Below are 17,724 nucleotides of genomic sequence, written 5' to 3' on the forward strand. Positions count from 1 at the left end.
TATTCGCCATAGCACCAGCCCTATTCCTCCCATGTGCTTCTAGTGAAGAAGAAAGATGGTACATGGAGATTTTGTGTAGACTATAGAGCTCTCAACGACATTACCATCAAGGATCAGTTCCCGATTCCCACCATCGATGAGCTCTTAGATGAGTTGGGAGTGACTGTCATTTTTTCCAAATTGGATTTGAGAGCTGGATACCATCAAATTCGGATGGATCCACGTGATATTCATAAAACGGCATTTCGAACACATGAGGGACATTATGAATTCCGTGTGATGCCATTTGGTCTCACCAACACGCCAGCTACATTTCAGGCAGCCATGAATCAGGTCTTTAATCCTTATTTACGCTAGTTTGTCATTGTTTTTTTTTTTACGATATTCTGATTTACAGCAGTAGTGAAGTCGATCATGTGCACCATCTTCGTTTAGTGTTTGAGCGGCTACTTGAGCATAAATTCTATGCGAAGGGAAGTAAATGCTCTTTATTTCAGTAGTCCATTGACTACTTGGGTCATATTGTATCTCAAGAAGGCATTGTTGTAGATCCTTCAAAGGTGGAAGCAATGTTGACTTGGCCCCAACCCAACAATATCAAGCAAATGTGGGGTTTTCTCGGTCTTACTAGGTATTACAGGAGGTTTGTGGCTCATTATGTTTCGATTGCTGCCCCACTTACTGAACTCTTGAAGAAGGATAACTTTCAATGGTCGGATACAGCCACTTTGGCATTCACTGATCTAAAATTGGTTGTTGACTCTCGATTTGGTCAACTGACACGGAGTCAAATGCTTGATGTGAATGAAGGTGTTGAAATAGATCTAATGGAAAAAACAATAAAGGACACAACAAACTATAGTGGTTTGGCCCCACAAAATGGTAATGACCTACGTCCACTTAAGCTATTATTGATATTAGTTCTCAAAGGAGTGATCGAAGAACTAGGGTTCTCTGAGTTTCACAGGCCTGAGAGAGATGAATAATACAATCGTAAGATAATCGCTCTAATTCTCTTGTAAGTATAAACTTAAATCAGCCAAAAAGTCCCTTCCTTGAGCTATTTCTCTCTATTTATAGGCTCAAGGAGGATTACACGAATTTGTTACAGATATTATTTCCTAAATAATTGGATACTCAGGAATCTTGGGAGATAATCTCGGATATCGTTATAATTGCATAAGATCTTCTCAAATCATACGGAGTATACGACCAAGCTGGTTGTATATAAGACCCAGATGTTATGTCGGGGGAACCTCCCTGGTCGATGGTCGAACAGAACTTCTGCCAGGTGTCACCCACGTGTTAAAAATGTCTGCCACGTCATCCACGCCTATTCTTTGGATAACATTTGCCCCCCAAGTTTATTTATTGCGACCAGCAATAAGTAAACATAGGAAAACAACCTTTCATATGCCCCACAAAATCTGTCAGAGCCCTCGTGCGTTTTTGAAAACCGTGACCTAATCACGTCTAATAAAGCCTTTTCAAATTTCAAGAAACCACCTCGACGGCTGTTACACTCCTCCATGCTTCGAAAAAGGGAAAGTCATGATTGCTACTTTTTGTCACACTTCGGCTTCTATAAGTAACCCCCTCATTCACCTTATAATTTTTTACTCACCATTTTATGCCAAGAATTCTCAAGAACTCCATCCCATAACTCAGAGCTTCGAAGGTCTCAGACACTTTGCCAAGGATCCCACAGACCCAGAGCTTCTATTTTTTCATATCTCCAACCTTCATCCAGGTAATTTTCTTCGTCTTTTAAACTCTTTGAGATGCCATGCATACTGCTTTTGAGTTCTGAGATTTTTCGTGTTCTTGAGTAGAGATTTGAGAGGATTTTGTATATACCGTTGATGCTTAATAGGGCAGTGTATTTTTCATCTATATAAGTTAGGAGTTAGATTGATAGTCAGGATCATAGGTTTAGGGCATAAAATTGACGTAAAAATTCGATCTTTAGGCTAGTTGAAAAACTGGGTTTTTCCCGCCCCTTAGGAGTTGAAAAAGCTTCCTTTTAGAAAACCTTTTACTTTCCTTTTTGATCCGTTTTTCAAACTGCTAGCATAAAACTTAGTGTTATGTTAGAATGTTGTTGGTCGATAGACGCGAGCAACGTTATTCCAACTTTCAACATAAGTTCCCAGTCTGTGCGTCTTATCTCCTCCTTTGTCTGTTTGCAGTTCATATGCAAGAACCGTGGGGAGGAGAAAGACCTATCGACGACGATCTCTTAGTTCAACTACTTGAAGACGAAGAACAACCTTCGACTCTAATACCAGACATCCCTTTTTCTCGCCTTAACCTAAACACTTCCCCAGTTTCGACCCAAAATATGGCTCGTACCAAAACTAAAGCTCGAAAAAGAAAAACTCCCAACACTTCTCATCAGCCTACTGCTGATGCTCCCTCGACCAGTGGTCGAGACGAAAATACTCCTGACCCAGATGTGCAAAGGCATGCCTGCCCTTGACACACTATTCAGCCGGATGTCGAGTGGCATGTTGTCGCTGAGAGTAGGGTGACGATCAAGATGATCACCAACTACTTAAATAAATACAACCTGACAGGGGTGACCCTAGTTAAACCTAACCCCGACCAAAGGGCTAACTTGCCTGGGGGTGCTTACAGCGCCTGGTCGCGGTTTCATGTTGAGGCAGGTGCCACTTTGCCTCTTCATGCATTCTTTCAGGGGGTGGCCAACTACTTCGGAATTTCCCCCTTCCAATTTACCCCAAACGGATATAGAATGCTCGCTGTGCTTTATATCCTGTATAGCTAGAAAAATTAGCCTGCGCCGTCACCACATGAGGTCAACTACTTGTTCGACATCAAATCTAACCTCAATCAAGAAGGCACGGGGTTCTTCCATCTTTGTCATCAGGAAACCGGGCGCACTTTCCTGACTGACACCACCCATATCTCCAACGTGGGGAGGTACTACCAGGAGTACTTCCTTACGCCTGACCTGGTCGCAGACCACTTGGCTTTCACACGAGGAGGTAAAATTTTCACGTCGCTGGCTTCTTCACTTAGTGTCCTTCCACTACAATGTCTTGAACTTTCAATGTGTTTCAGGCCCATGGTTGCGACCAAACCCAACTCCAGGGATGGAGTCAAGGGCGGCACTCTTAGCCAGCATGTCAGATGCTGAGAAGAGTGTCAAAAATTTAGTTACAAAGGCTAACCTTAGGTTGGTTGGCCTCTGGGACCCTTAACCAACGACGAGTGGGCCTTCGGTGGGAAATGCTCACGCCGAAGTGGAACCCGAGCAGCAACCCAAGCATCTCCTCCACCAAGAAGACCTACTGGGGTAACAATCAGGGAACCTGCCGACACTCACCGAACAGAGAGGTCCTTGGCCCCCAAGGGAAAAGGAAAGCAAAAGGCTGCCAAGCCTACCGAACTCTCTGACGACTCGTCGGATGATAACGGTACAGTAATTATGCTTTTAAACCATTTGCCAATTCCCTGTCATATGTTCGATGGGGATGGCAACTTTAAGAATGCTCCCATCTTAAGTTCAGATTTCTTCCAGGCAGTAGGTAGTTCGGTAAATAATATAGCGACCAATAGTTGTAGCGCGGGTACTTTACTTGTAATCTTTTAACTTTCACTTTTTGGCCCTATGTGACCATCTAGTCTCAATTCCTGCGTTGTTTCCTTTTGAGCAGATATGGACTCCGAAGATGTGTTCGAGCATTACAGGGTTGCTGCCGCCTCTTCTGGCCAAAAGAAGGACAGCAAGAGGGCTCGAGGAGAGAGCAGCAAGACTTCCTCAAAGAAGGCTCGAACTGACGATCCTCCGGCGGCCACCGCCCCTTCAAAGGAGAACTCACCACCTCCAACACCCCCCGATCAACTGGCCTCAACTTCCACCGACCAGCAGCCTCCTCCTAAGGCTCCTATCAGCCATACATTGTGCATTCCGCTCGAAGGCTCCCTGCCCAGCCTCGTGGTCAGTTCTGCTAGGGAGAGAATATACAAGCTCTCCAAGCATAGACGCAGCCAAACAGCTATTACCGATACCGCTTCTATGGAGGCTGATCAAGTTCTCAATAGAGGTTTGAACGAGATAATTAGCGTAAGTCAACTCCTGCTGATTGTAACATTTGTTTTTTATTTCAGTCCTGCCTTTATTTTATCTTTTTCTATCTGTCTTCAGGGATTGCTGACCATAACCGATGGCTGGCGCCGTGCTGGGGCGTTGGTGTCTCGGGGAAGGAACTTTTATTCCAGGCTCGCCGAGGATAAGCAAACACTCAAAGATAAAAACAATGAGCTTGCTAAACAGAATGGCGAGCTGCTCGGGGAGAACACGAAGTTGTCCAAGCAGAAAGCTGAGCTGCTCGAGGACAAAGCTACTGTGACCAAGGAGCTACTGGAAACTCGGGATGCCCTGAAGAAAGCCAACGAATCTAGGGAAAAGTTCAGGGAAAGCGCCAAGCTCAACTATCAACAAGCTGTATAGCTCGAGCTTGATCTGATCGCCAGCAGGTAGGAGGCGGAGGAACTCAGAAAACGAGTGCAAGAGCTTGAGGAGGCTGGGGCCAAGGATTTGGAGAAGTATAAGGAAGCCACTCATCTCTGTTTCTACGAATTTTGGAAGCATAACTGGGAGGCTAACTTCAGCTATCTGTCCGAACGCTTGAGGAGGACTCTAATGACGCAGTGCACCATTCGTCTAGAAGAAGAAGAGAAGGCAGGAGTGCCTGTTTCCCCAAAGATTTCCCTGGCAGCGGGGATAGATGGTGTGGACGCTGAAGCTGGTCCAGCCGTCGACCAAGGCGCTCCTCAAGACCCTCTAGCTCTTTAATCTTTTTTTCTTTTATCTCAACTACACGACCCACAGGTCGTATTGTAAAGACAATTTATTTTTTATTGCTGCAAGGGCAGCCATTTTACTTTTACTTGAACAATTACATCCGAGTAGTACTGCTCGTGGTGTAAAAGGATTCTTTTGACATTATAATATCTCTGCTTTATTATAACATATGTTTGCATGACCGAACCTAGCATAGTACTTTGCCTTGATTTTTCAAAACATATATTTTAAAAAATACTCTAAGTACCGTAGCATGCTTTCACTTATTTTGTTCATGTGTTTACATACCTCTTGGTATGCTTTGCTATCGCTGTACCTTATATGCCCCCCAAGTGATTGAGAAGCTTTAGGTCCTTGGTCACTTGCCTTGACCACAACCTGTACGAACATTACTGCTCAGCATAAAATGTAAAACTTATAATACAGCAAAACAACACACGTAATGAACAAATACTTGTAAAAAATTACAAAGTTTGGCAAGAATGACTGGCTGCGCACAGTCCCTTATAATTCTCGTATTAAATGGACTAAACATGTATTTACGAGTGATCTTTAAAAGATCTTACACTTATAAGCGATTAGCCATATATTATGACTAACCCTTTTTCAAAACTTGTAAGAAGTAAAAATTAATACAAGCCAGTCCTTTAAGAAGGATTGTTTATTGATAGTACTTGCGCAGGTGTTCTCCATTCCAATAACGCGGAACGAGATCTCCATTTAAGCGTGCAAGTTTGTATGTTCCTGGATGAAGGACTTCTTTAATCTGGTAAGGTCCTTCCCAGTTTGGCCCGAGTACTCCAGCAGCCGGGTCGCGGGTGTTTAAGAAAACTCTTCGAAGTACTAAGTCTCTGACGTTCAACTTTCTTTCTCTTACTTTAGAGTTAAAATACCGGGTGACTTTTTGTTGGTACGCAGCTACTCGGAGTTGGGCTTTCTCTCGTTTCTCTTCAACCAAGTCTAGGAACTCCATCAACAGTTGGCTATTTTGGTATTGGTCGTATGTGATTCTTCGATGTGAGGGAAAATCTAACTCGACTGGCAACATAGCCTTCATACCTGTATGCTAAGGAAAACGGGGTATGACCTGTTGCTGTTCGATGAGAAGTTCTATACAACCAGAGTACTTCAGGCAGCTGTTCTGGCCATGTCCCTTTGGCTTCTTCGAGCCTTTTCTTCAGGGTATCCTTCAATGTCTTATTCACCGCTTCGACTTGCCCATTTGCTTGTGGATGCGCAACTAAAGAAAAGCTCTTGATGATTCCATGCCTCTCGCAGAAGTCTGTGAATAGGTCGCTGTCGAACTAGGTGTCGTTGTCTGAGACAATCTTCCGAGGCAATCCATATCGGCAAACAATGTTCTTGATGACAAAGTCAAGCACTTTATTTGTCGTTATGGTAGCGAGTGGCTCAGCTTTGGCCCATTTGGTGAAGTAGTCGACCGCTACAACTGCGTATTTTACTCCACCTTTTCTTGTTGGCAAGAACCCGATTAAATCTATACCCCATACTGCGAAGGGCCATGGGCTTTGCATCTGCTTTAACTCATTAGGAGCTGCGCGTGGGATCTTGGAAAACCTCTGACATTTATCACACTTTCGCACAAACTCCATCGAGTCTTCGTTCATGGTTGGCCAGAAATAACCCTGCCTCAGAATCTTCTTTGATAAGCTCTGCCCCCCAGCGTGATTTCCACAGAAGCCTTCATGTACCTCCTTCATCAGTTCTTTAGCCTTTTCCAGCGTAACACACCTGAACAGTGGAATGGAGTATCCTCTTCGGTATAGAACACCATCGACCAGTATGTACCTAGCAACCTGTCTCTGAAGAGTCCTGGCTTTGTTTCTGTTTGCTGGTAGTACACCACTCATGAGATACTCCCAGTATGGTGCCATCCATGTATCTGCTAGCCGGACCTCCATATTGGTCTCATCTTCTTGTATGCTCAGATCGCATATCCGCTCAACTGGCACTATATTTAAAGTGTCAGCATCCTTTGCACTTGCGAGTTTGGCTAAGGCATCTGCGTTTGAATTCTGATCTCGAGGTATTTGCTGAAGGGTATATTTCTCAAACTGTGCCAACAGATCCTTGGTTTTGTTCAGATAGGCCACCATTTTCAGACCTCGTGCTTGATACTCCCCTAAGTCCTGATTCACTACCAGCTGTGAATCATTGTATATATCCAGCACTTTTATGCTCATGTCTTTGGCTAACCTTAATCCAGCGAGTAGGGCTTCATACTCAGCTTCGTTGTTTGAAGCGGCGAAATCAAACCTAATTGCGCAGTGAAATCGATGCCCTTCTGGCGTTATCAATATCACTCCTGCTCCTGCGTGAGATTCGTTAGACGATCTGTCCGTGAATAACTTCCACGAAGGATCTTCAACTTGAGGTTCAGGCGCACTAGGTTTTTTGCTATGTTCGTTGTATGGGAGTTCAGTAAATTCGGCGATGAAATCAGCCAATACTTGTCATTTTACTGCTGCTCGCGATGAATACGTTATATCGAACTACCTGAGTTCAACTACCCATTTCAACAAACGTCCAGCAGCCTCTGGTTTTTGTAGAACTTGCCGAAGGGGCTGATCAGTTAAGACTGTGATGGGATGGGCTTGGAAGTAAGGACGTAACTTCCTTGAGGCCAAAATTAAGCAATAGGCTAATCTTTCAATGGGAGGATACCTCAATTCGGCCCCGATTAACCTCTTGCTTACATAATACACTGCCTTTTGTACGCCTTCTTCTTCTCTTACTAGCACCGCACTAGCAGCATATTCGGTGATTGCCAGGTAAATGAACAAAGTTTCTCCATCTATAGGCTTTGATAAGATAGGAGGTTGTGCCATGTGGGCTTTTAAGGCTTGGAAAGCCTATTCGCAGTCTCTAGTCCACTCGAACTTCTTGTTGCCTCTAAGTAGATTAAAGAATGGGATGCATTTATCCATCGATTTTGAAATAAATCTACTGAGTGCGGCAATCCTTCCAGTCAAACTTTTCACATCTTTGATTTTTACCGGTGATTTCATATCGATCAGGGCTTTGATCTTTTCGGGGTTGGCTTCGATTCCCCTCGAATTGACAATGAACCCCAAAAATTTCCTTGATCCTACTCCGAAGGAACACTTGAGAGGATTTAGCTTCATTTGATACTTATTCAAAACATTAAAACACTCCTATAAATCCTTCACATGTCCTTCTGCCTTTTCGACTTTACCAGCATGTCATCCACATATACCTCCATGTTTACTCTGATCAACTCCTTAAACATGTGGTTAACTAGTCGCTGGTAAGTCGCACCAGCGTTTTTCAGTCCGAAGGGCATTACTTTATAACAGTATAACCATGTATCGGTTCGAAAGCTAGTGTGATCCTCGTCGGGGGGATGCATACTGATCTGATTGTATCCTGAGTATGCATCCATGAAAGAGAGGATCTCATGTCCTGCAGTTGCATCGACCAGTTGGTCGATCCTTGGGAGTGGGAAGCAATCCTTAGGGCAGGCTTTATTAAGGTCTATGAAATCCACACAGGTTCGCCATTTTCCGTTAGGCTTGGGAACCAGTACTGGATTAGAGACACATGATGGATAAAACGCCACCCTAATGAACCCATTCTCCTTCAGTTTTTCAACTTCTTCTTTTACGGCTTTCGATCTATCTTTATCGAGCAGCCTTCTTTTCTATTGCATGGGTGGAAAGCTTTTTTCGACGTTCAGGACATGGCTTATGACTGCAGGATCTATCCCAGCCATGTCTTTATGTGACCAAGCGAAAACTTCCTGGTTCTTCCTTAAAAATTCCACCAGTGCATGCTTTGTTGTTGCTTCCAAATTTTTGCCAACCTTTACAACTCTAGTCGGAAACTCTTCATCAAGCTAGACCTCCTCAAGGTCCTCGACAGGTCCAACATCTTCCTCAAAATCCCCAAAGCGAGGATCTAAGTCTCTATCCTCACTTTGGGCAACACCCTATTTGGTGACTTCATCACCTGATTGGGCTTGTGTATCAATGGCCATCTACAACCTCTCTGGGGGAATGCTCCTCGACATTCCCTTTTTGGCCTTAGTAATTGAGGCATTATAGCACTCCCTTGCTTCCCTTTGATTTCCCAACACACGTCCTACCTCTGCGTCTGTTGGGAATTTCATGGCCAGGTGCCATATTGAGGTGACAGCCCGAAGGTCAACCAGTATGGGCCTTCCGATTATAGCATTGTAAGCCGAAGGGCAATCGACTACTATGAAAGTAGTGAGTAATGTCCTGGTAGCGGGCGTGTACCTGCTGTTACCGGAAGTCTGATTGACCCTGTTGGAGCGAGTCCCTCATCAGAGAAGCCGTAAATTGTTTGGTTGCAGGGCTCCAAGTCCTTGACGGACAACTTCATCCGTTCCAGCGAAGATTTATACAGGATGTTAACTAAACTTCCTGTATCGACTAGCACTCTCTTTACCATCATGTTGGCAATTTGAACATCCATGACTAGCGGATCGGAATGCGGGAACTAGACATGCTGGGCGTCGCTATCAGAGAAGGTTATTTCACCGTCCTCTGACCAAGCCTTCTTTGATGCCCGGTCCTCCACAGCCATCATCTCGATGTCCTGGTCATGGCGTAGGGTCCGAGCACATCGTTCCCTTGCCTTTCCGCTGTTTCCTGCAAGGTGTGGGCCGCCGCAGATGGTGAGTAAAGTGCCAGCTACGGGATCAGGCTGCAAAGGTGGCGAGCGTTGGAGTGCAGGCGCCTGCTCATTGCCACCTGGAGCCTCTCGTTGGGAAGTTCCCGAGGCCCATACGTATCTCCTCAAGTGTCCTTGTCTAATAAGGAACTCGATTTCATCTTTCAGCTGGTTGCACTCGTTCGTATCGTGTCCGTAGTCGTTATGAAAACGACAGAACTTGGTGGTATCTCTTTTCAAAATATCCTTTCGAATGGCACTGGGTCTTTTGTAAGGCACACTGGAACTCGTGGCCTGAGACACCTTTGCTCGAGACTCGACAAGGGCAGTGTAGTTAGTGAACCGTGGCTCATAATGGTTACCCTTAGCACGCTTATTCTCGGAGGTGGAAGGTTCATTATGGGGTCTCTTCCCCCCATTTTTGCCGTTGCCATTGCCGTTCCCATTGCCTTTACCGTTGCCGTTGGGTTTTGACCCATTGGCGGCTTTGGCGGGGTCTTCAGTCCCCTTATCTTTGCCTGGGGTCTTTCCCTCACTTGCAATGGCATCCTCGAGCTTGATGTAATGATCAGCTCGATCCAAGAATTCTTGGGTAGTCTTAACCCCATGCTTTCTGAGGCTACTCCACAAAGGCGTACGATGCCTAACTCCTGCAGTTAGGGCCATCATTTTGCCTTCATCTCCCACTGTTTTTGCTCCAGCGGCTGCTCGCATAAAGCGCTGGACGTAATCTTTCAGTGGTTCTCCTTCTTGCTGGCGTATCTCAACCAGCTAGTTTGCCTCAGTTGGGTGCACACGACCCGCATAGAATTGTTTGTAAAATTCCTTTACGAACATCTCCCAAGATACAATACTTGCAAGAGGGAATTTAAAAAACCACTCATGTGCAGCATCAGAAAGTGTTGCAAAGGAAAATCCTGCACCGAGCGTCTTTGGACACTTTCTGAATGTCCATCTGTATCTCAAACTTGTTGACATGAGATACCGGGTCACCATACCCGTCAAAGTTTGGAAGTGTGGGCATTTTAAACTTTCTGGGAGTTTCTGCCACAGCTATCCTCTGAATGAAAGGAGTGCCCCTTCTCCTGTCGTACTCGATGTGAGACGTTCTTCCCCCGACCAGCTGTTGCACTGCTTGGTTCAGGGCATCTATCTAGGCTTGCACGGTTTCAGGAATCGCCGGGGCCTCTGCTGCCGGGGGAATGTACTCGTTGTGCCGTTCCTGGCGGTCGTTGAGTATATCCCTTAAATCTTCGTCTCTTCGCCATTGCTTGCTTGCTCCGAGCCGTTTAAAGACGTTATTTTGTCTGGGTTGCCCCCCAACGTTGCGTCTCTCTTGTTGGTCTTCTCTAGGTGGTGGGCTTCTGCCTCCACCTCTCTCTTAATTTCTCCGACCGGCATTCCCTCTGCCTGAGTCAGCCTCATTGTAACCATGGCCATCTCTGAACCTCAATTGGCTATGGTGGGACCGACTGTCCCCTCGGTTGCCTCCTCAGGCTGGAACTTCCCGAGCGTTAGGGGGAGGCCTGTGCTGATCGGTAGGTCCCCGTGTATTATCATGTCGTGGGGGGCCCCGGACCACAGAGCTTATCTCTGAGTTCCTTCTATTGCCAGAAGGACGCTGTCCCCTGCTCGGTGGGTTCGGCTCTTCACCCCCAAGGCGTCTAGGACTACGGGGCTGCTGCCCGGCCCTATTCTGTCTTGGCTGCGGGGGATTGCCTCGACCAGCTTGGGATGGAGGTTGCATCTCAGGATCCCTTGGTGGGACATCATCCTGAGGCATTGGTGGCTGCTCGGGCCTTTGAGGGCTCGTTGGCTGGATCAGAGGGCTAGGATTGGGACTCCTTTGAGGTGGCCCATTCGAGGGTTGATCACGCTGTGAGGTAGGTGCAGCTTGATTCCTAGCCAACTGCAGGGCTGCTTCGAGGGCTGCCATGGCCTCCCTTTGACGACGGTCCATCTCCGCCTGTCTTTCACTCAGCTCTTGGCGCTAACGCTCTATCTCTTACTGCTGTCGTGCCATAATCTCCACAGCACTTTCTTGACTGGCCCTCAGATTGGCCAATTCATCTTGCAATACCCCCAGGGTATTTCTCAGCATTTCAAAGTCCAGTTCCTCCTCATCAAATTCGAAGTGTGGCTCATTTTCAGCCATGTTTGGAGGAGGAGGAGGTTGAGATGGCATAGCGCCAGCCGCCTACCCAGTCTTCTTTGTTGTTTTTGCTATTAATGCTTCAACAATCTCGTCTCAAGCTCTCAATGAAAGAACCAGAATGTTGACCCTCGATTTGGTCAACTGACACAGAGTCAAATGCTTGATGTGAATGAAGGTGTTGAAATAGATCTAATTGAAAAACAGTAAAGGACACAACAAATTATAGTGGTTTGGCCCCACAAAATGGTAATGACCTACGTCCACTTAAGCTATTATTGATATTAGTTCTCAAAGGAGTGATCGAAGAACTAGGGTTCTCTGAGTTTCACAGGCCTGAGAGAGATGAATAATACAATCGTAAGATAATCGCTCTAATTCTCTTGTAAGTATAAACTTAAATCAGCCAAAAAGCCCCTTCCTTGAGCTATTTCTCTCTATTTATAGGCTCAAGGAGGATTACACGAATTTGTTACAGATATTATTTCCTAAATAATCGGATACTCAGAAATCTTGGGAGATAATCTCGGATATTGTTATAATTGCATAAGATATTCTCAAATCATACGGAGTATACGACCAAGCTGGTCGTATATAAGACCCAGATGTTATGTCAGGGGAACCTCCCTGGTCGATGGTCGAACAGAACTTCTGCCAGGTGTCAGCCACGTGTTAAAAATGTCTGCCACGTCATCCACGCCTATTCTTTGGATAACATTGGCTTTGACTACTACTCTGGTATTGCGATTGCCTGATTTTTCTAAGGTTTTTGTGGTCGAAACAAATGCTTCCAATATGGGATTCAGTGGCGTATTGATGAAGGAGGGCCACCCCTTGGCCTATTTCAGCAAGAAGCTTGGGCCACGTTTATAGGGTGCATCTGCATATACAAGGGAGTTACAGGCAGTGGTAGAGGCTGTGACCAGGTGGCGACATTACCTCTTGGGCCGTCCATTCATCATTCGAACCAATCATAAAAGCTTGAAAGAGATCCTCACCCAAGTAATCCAAACTCTAGAACAACAATATTGCTTGCGCAAGCTTTTGGGTTACCAATTTACCATTGAATACAAGGTAGGAAAATATAATTCAGCATCTGATGCCCTCTCTCGTCGCGACGACGCAATGTTGGTTCACTTCTGAGCAACACTTTCTTGGGGCAGATTTGAGTTTCTAAATGAGTTGCACAAGGAGAATACCACCTGCCTAGATTTGCTTAAATTGCACCAGCAAGTGCAAAAGGGTGACCTACCTGAGACACTATATACTATCAAGGATGGGTTGTTGCTTCACAAAAATCGTTTCGTCATTAGTAACTCTTCTTAATTGAAGCCCTTGTTGCTACATGAATTTCATGCCACTCCTATTGGTGGTCATGCGGGGGTTGAACGCACTTTACTACGCTTGAGTGCCAACTCCTTTTGGTTCGGCATGCGTCGTGATGTACAACTCCTTATGGTCTCTTGCAGCCCTTGGAAATGCTCGAGCGAGTTTGGGAAGACCTCGCCATGGATTTTATTGTGGGACTCCCTAATTCTCACGGTCTTACTACTATTTTGGTGGTCATTGATCGTTCCACCAAGTATGCCCACTTTGGAGCCTTACCCCATCATTATACAGCCACCAAAGTTGCCGGATTATTCTCCACAATGGTCATTAAACTTCATGGACTGCCAAGAACTATTGTCTCTGATTGTGACCCAATTTTTACAAGCACCTTTTGGCAGAAAGTTTTTGAATTCATGGGTACTCGATTGAAGACGAGCTCCGCTTATCACCCTCAAATGGAGGTGACTAACAGCTATGTGGAGCAATATTTACGAGCGTTTACGGCTGAGAACCCCAAGCAATGGAGCAGATTTCTTCCTTGGGCTGAGTATCATTACAACACCAACCACCATTCAGCTATCCAGATGACTCTGTTTCAAGCTGTGTATGGTGGACCACCACCTACAATTCCCATGTACAACCGCGGCTCCACTACAATTCAGGTCGTTGAAGATGAATTGGTCACTCGTGATACTATTTTGCGGCAGCTGAAACTCAACTTACAGAGAGCTCAACATCAAATGTGCCAGCAAGCTAACAAGAAACGTCTACATATCGAATTCAATATCGGCGACTTGGTGTTGGTAAAGCTGCAACCATATTTCCAAACTACTGTGGCTCATCGACTTAATTTTAAGTTGTGTCACCGGTACTTCGGACCCTTTCCAGTTGTTGCGCGTGTTGGACCTGTGGCGTACACACTGGGACTACCACAGGCAAGTCGAATCCATCCCACTTTTCATGTATCTCTGCTGAAACCATTCCGTGGTGAGAAACCTGCCTTGCATTATCCCTTGCCAGAATTGGATCATGGCCATCGATCATTACTCACACCATTAGCTATTTTAGCTGACCGCATTCTTCAACGGGGTCACAAGACTATCCGACAAGTCTTGGTACAATGGTCCTATAGCTCAACGAAAGACTCTATGTGGGAACATTTTGAGTCTTTTTGTCAATTGTATGGCATATTCGACCTTGAGGACAAGGTCGTGTTTGAGGAGGGGAGTAGTGATAGTTTGGGCCAAGTGCTATTGGACCCCAAGTAATACAAGCCCAAGTTCAAAGCTGGACTAAACAAACAGATGGCCAAGCTGCTGCGGAACCAACATCGAACCAAGGAGAAGAAACGGGGGAAGGTGGCGCGTGAGAAACGAACGCGCGTGAAGCCAGGATGGTTGAAGGAATTTGTGATGATGGAGCAACACTGAAGAGAGAGAGCCTAGGAGCAACAGAATTCTGTTGTATATATTTTTGCATTTCCTTATTTGATTTTGTTGGTTGGATATATATATATATATATATATATATATATACTGGACCAGTGTTGGTTTTGGGGGATATTGTTCTCTGTGGAGTTTAGCACTGACTCGAAGAGTGCCTTTTCTATTAGCCACCGACCACTGCCATGCTCCAGCCCAATTGACGCATCATTCCCCGAAACCCCCGACCCCCGAAGCTCACCTCCACTTGTGCCATCCTCCGCCTCTAGGAGCAATCCAAAGTCACGCCGCCATGGCTTTTGAGCCACTTTCTGACGATCTGCGGCATCATCTCGGCCAGGGGTTAGTATGGCTGGACTCAAGAGACCAAGGAAAACAAAACCCACTAAGGGATCGACTCCAATCGTTGATGGAGAAGCATGAGGATTCTCATCGAAATCCATGGATTCCATGGCGTTTTGGATTTGATCCGGACCCCTCAAGCCACCGTGAGTTTCACTGCCACCACCTCTAGCTTCCTCATTGAACGATCTTCAAAACCTAGGGGTCTAATTCCTCAACCACCGCGGTTGAACAGTAACACCACTATCAACCACCACGGGCCGCCACCTAAGTTCGAGTGGCCACCATTTTTGGTGTTCCAGAGTTTGTTTCGAGCTCGTATCATTCTCCCGAACATTGGGTATAAATTTTTAATCACAAATTTTTTTACTTTGAGTTTTGGAAATTAATTGAGATTTAGGAAATTATTATATGATTAGTGTCTTAAATGTGTGTATTGAACTATCGTGATACTTTATATTGCTCTATGAAATTTGTACTGCTGCCTGGGATTGTATATACATGTTTATTGTGGGGTTTAATTTATGGGTGTAGTGTACATCTATATGTGTGTGTGTGTGTGTGTGAGTGTGAACTATGCGTTAATGTTATTGAAGTTGTTTATTGCTGTTAAAAGCTTCATTCAAATTGACTTGTTGATGATGTTAACCAATCTCCCAAATCCTATCCTCATATTAGTATGAATTTTTTTATAATATCAATAAGGAGCTGAATATATTTTAGTATGTTACCTTGTAGAAGCCTATGATAGGTACCGTACCTTCAAGTGCTGAAATGAGAGAGTAGAAAAATAGATTAAGAATTCGTTGCATTCCTCTGTTTTCTATTGTTAAGTAGAAAAATAGGTTAGTATGTTACCTTGTTAAGTGTGTTGTTGAAGATTAAATATTATTATAGCGAAGCATGTGTGTTTCAGAATCTTACGAACATTATATAATTTGTAGTTTTTACCTATATCATCTCAATAAATCTTCAATACATTTATTTCTTATTAATAATTATGATATTGTGTTATGTATTTGAGTGCTTGAGTGTTATATGTTTTGTAATGAATAATAGATTTACCAATCATAATGGCTACAATGTTTACTTTTTAGAATACGCAGGCCCTGAATGAGGATCTTTTGTTCTAAGAGGCATGGGAGATCCAGTGAACACTTCAGAGCAAACTTGTATATTTTCTATCTTTTTCTTTGTTCTATACATCCTGCGTGATTCCTTTTAAGTAGTTTTTGGAAAGTTATCTTTGCATTGTATGAAAATTATGGCTAGGATTTGCATCTAAGATGAATTGCTATATGTTTTTTGAAAACTAATTGTACTTTGGGTTGGAGTTTAAGTGCCATAATGTGGGGGAGATGTTCCTCTGTTTTCATTTTATTTCTTATGCATCTGGTTTATATTTCAGTTCTAGTATTATCGATCCTAAATTAAGTTTATAAATTCATTAGTTGTATTGAAATGCATATTCCCCAAGTGTTCTGTCAACTACTCCCTTATTTTTGTGCATGCATATTTATTGCTCATTCTGCTCATGTTTGTTAACTATTGGAACATATAATATAGTACTAATTGAATAAATATTTTTCTAAGACACTCCTTGCACTCATCTCTATGGTATGTATAGTTTCTCCTTGATGGAAAGTGATTTATGTTTGAGAATAATAACCAAAGTTTGTTGATTTAAGTTTTATCATAGACACATTCATACTCAAGGACAACCCTTTATTGTATTTATATGGATATCTTGGCATTCCAAAATATAAGAATGCATTAGATCTGTCTGATATTGATTCAATCTTTGTTTGTAATTTGTTATTGTTATTTGGTTTGCCTATTTTTTTTTTTTTTTGGTCTTTTGTCCACTTGAGTTTTTATTTTCTTTCCATTCTCCTCTAAACAACACTATCTCTGTCCTCTACATTGTTTTGAAATGTGATGATGCTTTCTTTTTCAATGCTCTGCTTTTATAAAAGTAAACCTATCGGTTGCTTAATTGTCATGTCTGATTGCTATCACACTTTAATGTTGGTTTAGTTGCTAGTCTATATATTTTTATCATCCAAAGTGTCTTCACGTTTTATATTCTTAATTTTTCTTTTTTGGTGCTTCTTGAAAATACGTCTTTATTGATGATTGTGTTAACTGAATAAATTATTATAGAAAGGGCATTTGGTGTAGTGAATTATAGAATCTAAAGGTATAAGAAACATGCTTGAATAAAATTATTTTTTTAATTAAATCCAAAATGCACATATATATAAAGTTTTATTTAATGAATTCTCAATTTTTAATCTTCTTTTAATATTTTTAGCATTAATTGTATTATTTAGGTAGTGGAATTAGCAAGGAGCATTGGAAAAGCTTGCCATTAATTAGAGGAGGTATAATCTCTTATTCTTTTTAATATTATACAAGTGTTAGAGGAGTTTGAATATCTTAAATATTCATCCATAGTGAGGTAGGTTCTAGGATAATAATTGTGTGCTGCAGTGATAACGGAAGGTTGAGAATTTGTATGTCTCAGTGAAGTAGGTTCTGTAATACATATAATTGTGTGCTTGGAGAGATATAAGGAAGAAAAATTGCATGTTGTTTGAATTGAATGAATTATTTGAAATGATATTGACAGAGGGAAGTGTTGTCCGTTTTAAATTTAGTTATGATAATTATGTGTTTGTTATATTTTTTTTGTTTGTTTAACTCCTATGGATTTAGTTCATACTCTAATTTGGATATGTTATATGCTAGCAACAGCGACAATTAAAAATTGTCAGCGTTGCCAGCAATAACGATAGTTTTTAACTGTCAACGTTACTACCCCTACGCTGTCATAGGCAAATACGACAGTTAGCCGAGTGACGTCGTTGCTCAATAGCAACAGTTTAAAATTGTCAGAAAAACCTAGTTATGTAGTAGTGATAAATGACATTAAGATTCTTTTTGAAATA

At 43.3% G+C, this 17,724-nt stretch overlaps 1 long non-coding RNA gene across 1 annotated transcript; it reads left to right on the plus strand.

The window, feature by feature from the left end:
* The first annotated feature begins 14,288 nt into the window (after positions 1-14,288).
* LOC133830557 (uncharacterized) lies at positions 14,289-17,458 on the plus strand. The gene is made up of 3 exons (XR_009892117.1): positions 14,289-15,113; positions 15,871-15,945; positions 17,107-17,458. It is a non-coding gene; the product is annotated as an uncharacterized LOC133830557 (long non-coding RNA).
* Positions 17,459-17,724: the final 266 nt, after the last annotated feature.

The sequence above is a fragment of the Humulus lupulus genome, chromosome 4 (genome assembly GCF_963169125.1).
Source record: "Humulus lupulus chromosome 4, drHumLupu1.1, whole genome shotgun sequence".
Taxonomy (NCBI): Eukaryota; Viridiplantae; Streptophyta; class Magnoliopsida; order Rosales; family Cannabaceae; genus Humulus; species Humulus lupulus.